The sequence below is a fragment of the Limulus polyphemus genome, unplaced genomic scaffold (genome assembly GCF_000517525.1).
Source record: "Limulus polyphemus unplaced genomic scaffold, Limulus_polyphemus-2.1.2 Scaffold1257, whole genome shotgun sequence".
Classification (NCBI taxonomy): domain Eukaryota; kingdom Metazoa; phylum Arthropoda; class Merostomata; order Xiphosura; family Limulidae; genus Limulus; species Limulus polyphemus.
This window is the reverse complement of record NW_013666867.1, coordinates 198,502-212,261: the sequence shown is the minus strand read 5'-3', so window position 1 is coordinate 212,261 and position 13,760 is coordinate 198,502. Positions and strand designations below refer to the sequence as shown.

The 13,760-nt window shown below is 33.5% G+C and overlaps 1 long non-coding RNA gene across 2 annotated transcripts; it reads right to left on the bottom strand.

Moving 5' to 3' along the window:
• Positions 1–3,964: 3,964 nt before the first annotated feature.
• On the bottom strand, positions 3,965–6,150 carry LOC111086619. Of its 2 annotated transcripts, none has more exons than XR_002611358.1 (3): positions 6,087–6,150; positions 4,856–4,961; positions 3,965–4,341 (listed from the first exon to the last, which is right to left on the bottom strand). It is a non-coding gene; the product is annotated as an uncharacterized LOC111086619 (long non-coding RNA). The 2 variants fall into 2 exon arrangements; XR_002611357.1 differs by lacking the exon at positions 6,087–6,150 and adding an exon at positions 5,755–5,804.
• Between the last annotated feature and the right edge of the window lie 7,610 nt (positions 6,151–13,760).

Genomic DNA, 13,760 nt, shown 5'->3' with positions numbered 1-13,760 from the left:
CAAAGCAAAAATCAGCATGCGTACTTGCGTAGACAAATGGACAATCGCCTCTATTGGATCAGAGAATAGATCTTCACCTTTATGCAGAATTTTTAAAAAACATTTACTATAATTAAAACCACATTACTCCATAATAACACAACAATGGGACTTTCTTTAAAACATCTCAGGGTGCAATATTATCTGATTATACCTTATGTTGCAGTGACAATCCGGTGGACACTGGTATGGATGGGATTGCAGTAGGAAGTAGGACTACTCATCCTCTTCGATTCTATAGATATTATCTGTTCTGAACAACTCATACTTACTGTCTACTTTGCACCTCGGGCCACCAACCTTGCTACTATCTAGGTTCAATGTGGAAATCCTTTCCCTCATAATTTCTTCCTATTCTGGGTCATACTTTTTGAAGCTATGTTGTTATAGCTGATATTAGTTATCATAGTAGAACCCCTTCTGAATTACGTCATTTTATATAACCTTTGAATATATCCTTGTTAAGAATTTGTTGCAGACCATCACCTATTGCGACATACACAAGCTGGATTTTATCCTCTCCTCTTTACACAGGATCAACTTCTCTGCCTCTCAGACACCATTATCAATCATTTTAATACAAATACATCTTTTGTATGATATTCTTTCATTTTGAAAAGGCTTTTGATTCAGTCTGACATGGTAGCCTGATCTTCAAGCCAAATTCTGTGTCTATTTCTTATGTTCATGTCATAAATTCATTCCTTGTGAAACAGCAGGCTGTTATATCTCTAGAAGACACATTTTCAAGACCCTTTACCCTCCATCTAGATGTTCCACAAGGTTCAATTCTTTCACCAATCCTCTATATCCTGTACATTTCCAATATGTCACAGCCTCGACATTCAGCATGGACTTTTCCGTATGCTGATGATACTGCTATAGTGGCTACATGCTCGACCATGTTTATCTTAAACAGTTTCTACAAGTCAGTTATTTCCTTCTTTGGTGCAGACACGAACAACTTATAATCGATCCTCATAACACCAAAGCTATTCTGTTTGTTTCAATCAAAAAGAAATATCGACCATGCCGAAATCCTGATCTCTATAATATCAAGTAGACTATGTTCCTATACAACTGCCTGATACGTTAAATATTTGGGCATCACCTTCGATAAGAACTTGACATGGAAAGCACACATTACAACAATCAACTTCAATGTCACACAAAAGTTCATTCTTCTCCAGTTTCTGACTGGAGCTATTCGATATTTGAATCCACCTCTTATCTATTCTTATAAGGCCTTCCTTCGTCCTTGTATTAACTATATTCATACTTTGTGGATACATTCCTTTCCCTTTTATGAATGACTTATGGTGCGCCATGCAATCTGTCTGGTCTTCAAAATAAAGCTACCCACTCAAACTCAGGAGTTGTATGATTGCATCACATTTCCCAACTTTCATGTTCACCAGCTTTATCAAATATATCGCATGCTGCTTCCATACTCACAATGTCATCTTTACCGAGTTGCTAAACTCTACAGTTCATCTTCCACAAAAGGTGTTTCTTTCAGCTGAACATATCATTGACGTGTATGTAATGACTCTTCTATAGAGTGATTGAGGACATGATGTTCCACCTATGAAAAATCTGCCTCGTATATCTATCATATCTGAAGATCTTTTTGTGTTCTTTTATCTTACTTCCCACACTGCAATCATTAAAGTTTTCAACACTTGACAAGCATCATTGCACACCCTCCAGTTTCCAATTTCGAAATAAATAAAATAAATAAATAAAAACATTTCCACATGCCCATTCATTATCCATAGACACTATGCTTTGCATAACTTTCTGCTGGCCTGTCAGCCCTACGGGCTGAAATTAAATGATACTGGAAAAATACTTAAAACAATATTTAAATCAAGTCCTTTACATCAACACAAAGCAAAACATAATCAAAATAAATACATGTACAATAAAACATTCCATTCAAATATATACGCACTCACGCGCACACACATACACACACACATGAAGGAAAAATAAATAAATAAATAAAAATAATTTATTATATATATATACATATATATTTCTACATTTATCACTGGAGAGTGATACTTAGCTTCATGACGACGTAGTTCCCGAATGGACACTTATAGTAACCACAATTCCAACAGTGGACTTCAGTTTAACATTCACCATCTGCTTCATCAGTTGGGTGATGGAGAGGTGGTCATCAGTCTGTTTTCTTGGACCAACATTTTCTGTCAGTTCTAGTAATGATCTTTTATCGTGCTGGTGATCCATCAAATAATGGAATATGCTTGGGTGGTGTTGAACAACAAGGAGGTGGAACACCACTGGCTAGTTGAAGAACAAGATATTCCGAAAAATCAGGATTTAATTTTCTTAACAAAAGTCCAGATTCCAATGTAAGGTTGGGTGAATTTTTATTGTGCAAAAGTTCAGCCAAGTTCGTAAGTTAAAGTGGGTCATAAAGTGTTATTATGATCATGAACTATAATGTAAGCTATTGGTCAAGCTACACATCTACAGGTTTTGCATAGTCTCGTGTACTATATCACCCATAGAATGTGTGCTACAAAAGCATGTGAACATCCTGATCCTTGGTCTTTTACAAATTTTTACTTAACTCACTAACTGTGACCATGATGCTCTATGTTGTTCCTGCCAGACAATTGGAACATACTCTTCTACGTAGCCTCATTTTGCTTTCTATCATCAAGTTCTCACAAAGGTAGTGGCCGATTCCAGTAGAAAGAAATGGTGGTCGTGATTGCAATTGGTTCCTACATGCTTGAGCTGACTTGTGTTAGATGACACTTGTGAAGAATTTACTATTATTTGTATGTTTTAATATCGATATTTGTTTAAATTGAATTTATATTTAAAAATGTACATAACTTATACTGTTAAATATGTATTGCAAACTCCCGCCTATTCTCTAAAGTTGTAGAAGATTCTTGAGTATAAGTATGTAAACGCTTGTGTTAACGCCAGTATTGTTACATAAAACTGAAATTTCTAGAAAGCTCCACACACCTATAAATAGAACCAACGCGACACGCTAAAATATAGTATCTATTATTAGTTTGCTATAGTAAGTGTGCTATAAACTTTGGAACTATAACTGTGATTATTATAACGCTTATTAATCGAGAAACTTCAGATATTTGACCAGGAATATTTATAAAGTTCTAACATTACCAATCATTAACTTCAGTGGATTCACATCGGACATTATTACATTTTCGAAGATGTTATATAACTTCAGCGTGTAATCAGTGTGAACTTACAGAGCCAACTAGCTCCCTATTAAGTGAATTGTACCTATGTCAACTCGAAATTAACTCACTCATCGCGAATCCTCGATAAGATATCAAGGAAGTTCCAGACTAGAAATAAGGCTTTATATTGCTTGAAAGTTTGTAAAAACTTTTGTATATAAATCATTGTTCGTAATAACTATTTGCAATAACTGTTATTGTAAATTGTATTAAAAAAAGAAAACTGTGTGTATCAATCTTGTTGGCAAATATCATAAGTTGGATATATATGGGCATTTATTTAACTACTAAAACGAAATTACAATTTAACTCAGTTTTAGGATATTTGAAATCGTAATACATAACACACTAATCATTACTTTAGGTGGTTAGCTTTTGCTAAAGCTTTCATTGTCTTTCGTTAAGATGTCCATCTATTTACAAGTTGTTTACAAGATTTTAGCGAGAATTACAAAGTTTCACTATGCGGGTGTTACCGTCGGCCTCCCTCTACTACACTTACAACCTGCATTTTCATGCTTCAGTAGTGCATCTCGTAATGAAACAGTGTTCAGAAAATACTCAGTACAACGGTGTGCTTATTAAAATATTTCAATCTGTACAACTGGACATCTTCCTATCACAAAGAAATAAAGCAATTGGTATACCGTATGTATATATTTCTTATATCTAAGCCATTGCTTTAAATTTCATTTGCTACTGATAATTTCACATATTCTTTAATATTTCAACTCAATCCAGTGGAAATACCTTCTGCAAACTCTTTATGTGATACAATAGGTAAAACTGTGTTATTGGAACCAACAGGTAAAACTATCTTTCTTTCTCTCCGCTATAATGTAAGTCTTTTTGTTACATTTATCTCTTCCTGGGTATTCACTACCTGAAAAGTACTTCAATACCAAAACCGAAACAGTCTCTAACTAGTATTAATGAAAATAACATTTGTAGCAAGGTCAAAAGTCCTTTGTCTCAATAACTCTTTCATACAACCATCTCTCTCTGGCGGCAGTGTCCCTCTTTGTCGTGGTGAATCCTTCTTCATCTAGAATAAGTTATTATTTCAATAAAAACATCCCTGTAAACTATTATCAACATAACAGATCAAGGAAGAGCTAGTATGTACATTAAAAACACACAAACTCTCAATAACTCCTGTGGTCATAGTACCAAAATTTTCGTTTCTATTATACTTGTGTAATATTTGATCAAATATACTGATTTCTACGCAAGTATTGAATAACAGGAGGAGAAGTAAACAAACTGGACATGTTTGATGTTCAATGAAGCATTGTTTACTTATTACAAAGAAAAAACAGCATTTGTACTTCTTTAAACAAGTGGACAATCACCTCTACTGGATCAGTGAATAGACCTTTAGCTTTTATTTTCTGAAGATGAATTTCTGAGGAACTAAATATGATGAAAACCAAATAGAACTGAGAAAAAATAGGGGTTTTGATCTTGTAAAAAACTCATATTATATTATATCTCTTACGATAGCGTCATCAAGTGACTGGTCATTTCCGCACAGTATTTTTCAGCTGTAACATACTGACCTGACATTGTCCACTTGGCCAGCATAGTGAATTACAGTCGTTGACTCTTGTTGACGCTTGTGTGATGTTATTGCAATATCCCTTCTAGCAAAGTAGATATTATCTGCTATAGAGAACAAAGGCAGATAGAACAAACAACTTCAACGGTTTTCTGGACCACTTGTTTATACCAAAAACTGCATAGAGACTAACTAAACAAATTTTTTTTAATTGTAATAGTGGAAAACATATGCCAGTATATCACACAATTAGAAATATGGAACAAGACTCGCACCAAAATATACATCACCAATCAAAACTGCATATATATTTGAGAGCCAATTATCTATTGGCCAAGATGTGTAACAGGTATGCATGCTCTTAATAACTAAGTGAAAAGAAAACTTTCGAATTTAGCACTTACATACATAGTTTATTACTTATCATAAAGTTTCCGGGTAGACCATTCTACAGTAAGACACAGGGGTACTACAAATATTATTTTAAACATATCAGATCTATCCTAATTAGCGTGAATCCAAGGATTTATGATGCACGACCCGTTATCGCAAAAACGCGTTCCGCACTTTGAGGCTATGGGTGCAGTCTAAGAGTGTCGGTCAGACAAGAGCATTACAAAAGTTGGCGGTATGTGTTGTTGACTAGCTACCTAGCCTCTACTCGATAGTTCACAATTATGGAAGGCTATGCGCAAATAGCCTTTGTGCAGCTCTGCGCAAAATTCTGAAACAAACATCAAACTGATTACAATTTGTATAGATGTCTGAAATAAAATGAGGGGAGAGAAAAGTTGGAAATTAAGGGGATTACGAAATGTTTTCTAATTAGAGTGGTAACTGAGACCTATTGTGATGCAGTGAGAACCAAGATATGATAAAGATCAGAGATATAACACTTACCAACCTCCAAGCAGTGTTGATAAACTGAAAGGCCCTAGGTATATATATATATATATAATCAAAAATAATAATTATATCTGTTTGTGATGAACAGGTTAATTCTGTAAATTTCGAGACAACCGTGATAATGCAAGTTGTTCAACACGAAAGCGAGATCAAAGTAGGTGTCGATGGAGTTGGACACTTGCCAAAAATTGATTTTCATCTCCAAATCACGTAAATAGAATAACAGATATGTCATGTCGTATAAACTTGAGCCAGTCATATGATGCATTTAAAATTATATTGCGTTTTGAAACCTTAGATGTAGAGATAAAACAGAAATTTCATACCAGAAAAATACAAGCAAGACGTGATAGTCGACAATTCTTGTTGACGTCTGTGCGAACGAAAAAATGGGAGGAGAGAAGGTGGTAATACTGGTCTATGAATAGCTTCCCTATGTAACCAGAGTTTCGTAGGATTTGGTTTCTGGGCTTTACGATGGCATAGGTAAATCTACACAAAACAAAAAGAAAAAAATATTTCTTTTTTGGAGAAGAAAAATACGAGTCTAAACAAGACGAAAATAAATTAAGTAAATAATACTTAATCAAAATAGAAAAAGAGTCGAAAGTAATACTTACTAAATATTAAAATAAATACAAGTTAAGCTTGGGATTTCAACGCAGCTGGGCTTAAAATGCGATAACTTTGGAAAACAAATTGAATTTCAAATTCAGTAACTTTTTCCAGGTGATACTGGTACCTTTTGAAGTTGGGGTGAAAACTAATTTCAAAGTCCCAGCTAATCCTGGGAGTGGCGTCACCTTTGCTAGCTGAGTCAATCACATTTTGGAAAAGCTGGGTTGAAACAAATCGTTATTCTTACTTGACCTTTGAATTGTTAACCTCACAAAGTAAATTAATATACACCAAGGCCCAACAAACTATTGGTGACTGCTACAGAAACTACAGAGCTTAGGATCATGTCCTGTTTCAGGGCAAAATCAAAGAAAAATATACACAATTTAGTTATATATATATATGTATATCCTTTCTAATATATCAAAGTAGAAGATATAAGCATAAAAATTTAAGGAAAGTGAATATTTAAGAACCTGTTTAATACTTACAGTATTCATGAAATAATACATACCAAAAATATGTAAAAAAACTCAATAGAACCGCAATACGGAGACAAAAAAGTTATAATCACAGATGAATTGGGAGACCATATAATGGACATAATTGATACCAGACCATTATTATTTTTCTCATGTCAGAGAGAAATTTATCAAATCAAGTTAAATACTGACCTTCAGAGCACCTTTTACCTAAAAATTCATTGAATTACAAACCTGAAAGAAAAAATATATTGTATTACATTACGCAATTAAAACAAATGTACATAAACTGCTTTTATGATTAATATGATTTGTAGTCATTTATTATAAGTTTGACCAACAAGAATCGTGCAACATTTGACCTCCACCTTCGTAACCCCTAAAGAAACCAATATGTTATAATGGATAAAACATGTTAGGAAACTCCCATGTCAAGCAGAAATTACTGTATAAATTAACATAATAATGAGCATCTAACTATGAAATCTTGCTACCTATCTAAAAGGTTCAACCATGGTAATATTGAGCAATTTGCACAGAAACTATGATGTAATTATTGGTCTATAGTATTACCTCTTACCACTATTTGTGGAATTACCAATCAAAATGAGATGTAAAGACCTAAGTTCCTATATAGAATGAAAAGAAATGAAGAAATTCTTGGGGATCTTACTAGGATAAGAGGCATTTTGCTCACTTGTTATTCCCAGAAGTACACTGAACATTCATGAATTCATTGGTTCTAAAAACTCTGTCCTAATTAAAATGTAGCTAAAATCATTATTGACATATTTCTTGACGTCAGATAATTTGTAAATGAGCATTTGGGAAAAATGACATTATAAATGCACATTTAGTATCCCAGCTTAATCACCCAAACTGTTACTTAAAAATTTTAAGTACAAATTGCAGGGAGGAAAATAATTGTCTTTGAATATCTTGGCCTGAAGTTAATGGAACACACGTCGTATTAATAATGGTTTTAGTATATGTATACAATTTGCGTGATGCATCTTCATACCACATTTAGTTCTGTCAAAAGCTTGGACGAGTCTCTGACAAGGTTAATTAGTGATTCAAGTTAGATCGTTACGAATGAAGGAAGATATCTATGTATTGCTTTAGCCACAAAAAAACGACGGAAGTTTTTTTCTCCTATACATTTTTGAATTTCGATGAAATTTGCAAGTAGCTGACAACCACATTAATTTCATTTAGATTGAATAAAATATTGTATTGGACGCATACACTCACACCCTTTTGAATACTATCAAAAACTAAGAATGTTTGGGATATTAATCCATTTTTCTTTTAATTCAAGATATTATTTCAAAGAAAAATTAAACACAGATGCTATTTATTTTATCGATTACTTTATAACAAAAAGATTGAGGCGATGACATATTAACGCCTGAAGCCTGCTTAGACTATTAAAGTCGGATTGCTTTCTTTTTGTTTAGACATTCTTTATGTTAATTCTTAAATGAAAGTATACGCACAGATTAGTTCAAATGAATATCTTTGGTTTGTACCACACATGGCAAAACTGTTTTTATCTATAAAAAAGTAGGGATTTGGATCTTACAAAATATATTATATTTGTGTCAAATAAAGTACAATCAAAATTTGAATTAATAAAATCTTCATTCTTTATTCGTTCACTGCCTCCAAATTGTCCAGTATTTTTTTTCTTTTTGTCAGTTTTCTCTATTTTATGAATGAAACAGAATGACCCGTTTCTCTTGCTCAATATTTGCTTTCTTATCACTGGAGAGTTCTCTCTTCAAGTAGAAAGATGGTTGAGGAAATATCTGTTGGATCCATCCAAGATAATACTGTGGAAGTTGTCCCGGTAGGAATATTGAGCTCTTCAGTAGACAGACTTACCACTGGCAAAGTTTTCTCTGAAACCAATCAGTTGGCTGTTCTCTCCCCGATGCATTTCTAAACATGGTCATAATCATATTGGATGACCTTTGGCTTGAATGTCTGTTCTTCTGGAATCTATATACTCGTAATTATATATATATACATATATTTTTCATTACAGCATAAGGTCCTTCCCAATATATTCTTATCTTCACATATCGTCCTCTCTTGTAGCTTGAAGTTTGCAGCCTTAATGTGTCACCATAATGAAATCAATCTTATCAGCATTTACAGTATTGTAACTTTCGACCTTATCATTAGCTAATTTCAGGTTTTTCTTGTTAAAGTCATGTATAGCATTAATTGTGTTTCTTATTCTCACTGCATACTATGCGTAAGACTCTGCTGAGTAATAGTCCTTTAGGTGTGAGTGCAGTTCTTTACGAACATCACTGATGCTGGGGTGTTGCCTGTAGATTCATGTATCATTATTTAATAACTCATGAATACTAGATCTTTCTCCATGCTTTCTGACGTTCATCCACATAAATGGCTAATTGATATAAAAGTTTACATTGTATCTCTCCACCATTCCAGCAAAAGATGAATAAAGGATTTGACGTATCTTTGCAAACAAAACTGATTAAAAGTTCTGTTCCTTATCTAGGTGAAATTCCATAGGTACTCCAAACCATGAGACAAATTCAGTGACGAGTTTTCTTGCTAGAGTTTCTGTTTCCTGATTAGGAACAGCATACGCTTTCGGCCATTTGGTGAAATCGTCCATTACAAGCGCAGATCTAAAGAGGTCACAGAAGTCACGTGACCCCTTGAGAATATTTTTGGGGTCATACGATTGTGTGACCACTCCCGTGGCTTTACCATAAGGTAACACAATCAAGATATAATTGAGCCTTGTTTCTGCGCTACATTTTAAAGTCAAACGCTGTATTTCTAACTTGAAAATGATTTTTGAATGTTTATTTCATAAAAAAAACTACTAAAATTGATTTTCTAAATATCATTTTGTACGTTCATGTGCAACTCCAAAGAGTGTCTTCATCTTTCTAGTGACACGAATACTAATATGCAAAGTAAATTACTTGAAATTCTGCAAAAAAAAAAAAATTAATTTAAGCTAGTATTGCTAAGTATAAAGAAACGCCCAATGAGCTACTTCGATGCTCTGTGCACCAAACTCTGGGAAAGCTTTCCTCAATCTGCATGATTTTACGTATCTGTTTATATACTGTTATTACCTTATGAAAGTTTTACAAACATCCGAAATGTAAATGTATCAAGCATATCCTCTCTACATTGTATTAATATGTACATACATTTTTATCATAGGCCTATAAATGTGTCTTTGATTTCTTTCCTGGTCAAGTGAGCAAATATATTTTTTTTTTTACCTGCAAAAATACACTTGAGTGTTTTACATGTTATTTATTGTTTATTGCACTGTACCGTTTGATGTGTGTATTTTTGCTAAATATAATCTTCAGTTTCCTTTAAATAATAATCATCAGACTAGAGCTATAAATATTAGGTTAGGGTTTAGCTCGAGTTAAGTTAATAAAGTTAATTCTTTAATAAGTGTATTAGGCCTATAGGTTTAAAAGGCTTTGTAATTGATTACATAGGTCATAGGGTCAGGCCTAAAGTAGATAAGACCTCAGAAATAGGATAATGGTTAAAAATAATAGGATAGAATGTGCTTGATGTTCATGTTTAAGGTTATGGCAGTAGATTAAGCCTAATAGTTAGTTTATGTGAGGCTATATTTATATCTTTCCATCTCCACAAATAATAATTGGATGGGTGTAATTGTTAGGCCGTCGCTTTTAGGTTGTATATATAAATATTAGATAATTGTCAGATAGATGCTATTTTATTCCTAAAAACGGCATGTGAATTAAATTTAAATTTCTGGGGGGGGGGGGGATCGATAACATAGGCTCCTTTGACTTAAGCCTATAAATAACTGGATAACAAAGATCCCGAAAAGCCGGCCTAAACAATCGGATAACGTCAGTGATTTGTTTAATTGGGATGAACTGAGAAATCATGTCACCAAAAGTGCCCGGTTATGATCCCCTCGCCGATTTCACTAGTGATTCTACATAGAGAAACATCAAGCCCATGGGATTTATAGACCCTATCTGATAGAATGGTGTCAACAATGTGTTTTTCTATACGGCTACATAATTTTAAGAACATTAATTGTTTATATTGTATTTAATATACCACGTAACCTTCCAGCGCTCTGGACAGAAATTTCCAGGCAGCAGATCTAAGTGGCCCGTGACAGCACCCCCTATAGTTTTAATGTAATTTTATAAAACAAAAACAATAATATATTTTAAAATGTTAAGATTGAGTTTTTTGTTATTTTCAGTAATTTATTTACAAAAGTGATACTGTGACACAGTCGAATTTATCAATGCCACTTCCCACTTATTGTTTATAAAATAAGAACATCTCCTTTTACTGGAACAAAACATATGCATGGCGGTCGTCTGTTCCAGTCAAGTTCTCGCTAGACTACTTACCTGGTTTGTATGATTACACAACGATAGTTTACATCTATAACCCGTACTTAAGCGTAATACTATATAGTATGTTTCTTTATAAGTTCGTGTAAGTATTATAATATAAGTTGTTTAAATACATTTGACTCAAAATCATGTAGACTCTGTAAACTTTTTTTATAGAAAACCCAAGCCTCACAACTACAGACCCGTGTATGGGTGCAGATTTATCGTGAATGACTATAAATCCAAGTTGAAACTGAATAAAGGTGTCTCAACAGTCATCAAAGAAACAAAAGACAATATGTCTCGTCTTTTGGTAATTTAATTAAGAGGTTGTACAAAAGTATCATGAATTATTATCATTTTCACGAGCATAGGCCTACAAACCGTACGCTGGGGGGGGGGGGGATCTGTCATAAAAATATGTTGTCACTTTTTTAACCCTCCTCAAAAATAACTGTTGTCATTTATAACCACCTCTAAACCTTTCCTACTGTGAATAAATAATTTTAAAGTATTATGAATAAATCACATTAGATCTTTATGTAAATGATTGTTCGGGTTACCTACAGGCTATAGTCTAAGCATACTTAAAAAGACTACCTACGATGATTTATTTTGTCATAGGATATATTTGTATAAAAAAAATTTCACACGCGCGATGGTGAAGAGAATAATTTTGATTAACAGTTTTTTTGTGTGTGTGAGAAATGTTTGTTGTCACGTAACTTTTTATTAAAAAAATTATTAATATTGTAGAAATATAATAAAATATTTTTGTAAAGGATATTATAGACAGTTTTGTAATGATTACTAGTATTATTGGCATTTCTGTATGCTATAGATAAAATATATTATATGTGTACAAATTGGAATATGTTACATCTGACAGATGAGATGTGAAAATTCAAACTTTATTAGGGGGTGAGTAGACGCCCTGGTTTTGTGGGGACAGTTCCATTTTTTCGTAGTTTGTCCCGGTGTCCCGAGTTCTCGAGACTCACTAAACATCCCGGTTTTATAATAAAGACATCAAACTGTCTAACCCTATCACGAATATAATAAACCTACTTACTCACTGTTGCAATACGTACCCTCCCACCATCAAACTCTATCGAAAGTTGTGTCTGCCCCTCCCCTGTTGTTTTGTACGCTTGTGAAAATGATGATTAATTATGAACGACCACTGTAAGTTAATAATAACAATATGACCTACACTATCTTTATGAACACCTGATCTATTCCATATACAACTATATTACATCACTACATTAGCGTTGAAACAAAGATATGTAAATTATGATGTCTATCAATACCAGTAGATTAATTAAACCTTGACCTAATACACATTCATAAATTAAAGTTTCAAAGATGATTATATAATAATTTTTTACTTCTAGTACATCAAAGATGTCCAAAAACTGCAAAATGTCAATTCAAATGACGAAAACACAAATATTCTTACTAATCCTGGTTTATTTCTATCAAAACTAGGCCTGTCGCATCCCTGACCCATCTTAAACAGACCAAACAAAGTTCATAACTAACAAGGTCTCATTCAACATCTTCTTCATGTTCAAACTTCCAGCTCACAGACATTGAGACTGTTTTCTAAAAGACACGTGGTTTATCAGACTATGACAAGTATACTATTCTTAAGAATCATTGGAAGCCACAAAAGTACTTCAAATATCCTACTGACAAAGAGCATGGGAAAATCTAGATCATTCAAGCATACATGGTTGAATAAATAACAAGATTTTGTGTATTCTTCTAGTGTAAGCAGTGGAATCTGCATATGCCGTGATTCATTTGCTAGTGTAACCCAAATTGGAACTATGGCAACAACATTTTACACAGCTGAGTTTCACAACTCATCCGCAGTGCTTGGAAAACATTCTGTTATGTTCTTGGGATCCAGCTTTAGGTTTTCTGTTGTCAAATGGTCAAGTACTTTTTCTACCCCGTTACATGCATCATTGGAGGTTTCCCATGTGTGATTCTGTCATCTAAGGAGTTCATTGTGACATTTCAGGGTAGTATAGGTAAAACACATTCCATTTGTCATTTAAATGTAGCAGGTGCATAATATAATCCAAATGGCAACAACAGGAATTGACATAACTCATTTCTTTTTTTTTTCTACTTGCTTCACTAACTTGCATTTGTCACTATTTACTCTTCAGATCCAATGTTGAAAATCATTTTTACTCAAAGCATCAAAGGTAAAGTAAATCCTTGGCAGTGAGAAGGCATTCTTCTTTGTGACCTGACTTACAGAACCTTGTGGAACCATCCTTCTTCTTTACAAGTAAAATAAGTGATACCCAAGGTCTAGTGCAGTTGTTCAACCATCAAATTCTGATAATACTGTACTGGTCGTTTGTTAATTTCCGGTATAAATTCCTCCCGAGGAACTTCAGCGATACAAGTCCTTTCTTAAATAAAACTAGTTTATTCTTTCTTGAGAATATTTTTGGGGTCATACGATTGTGTG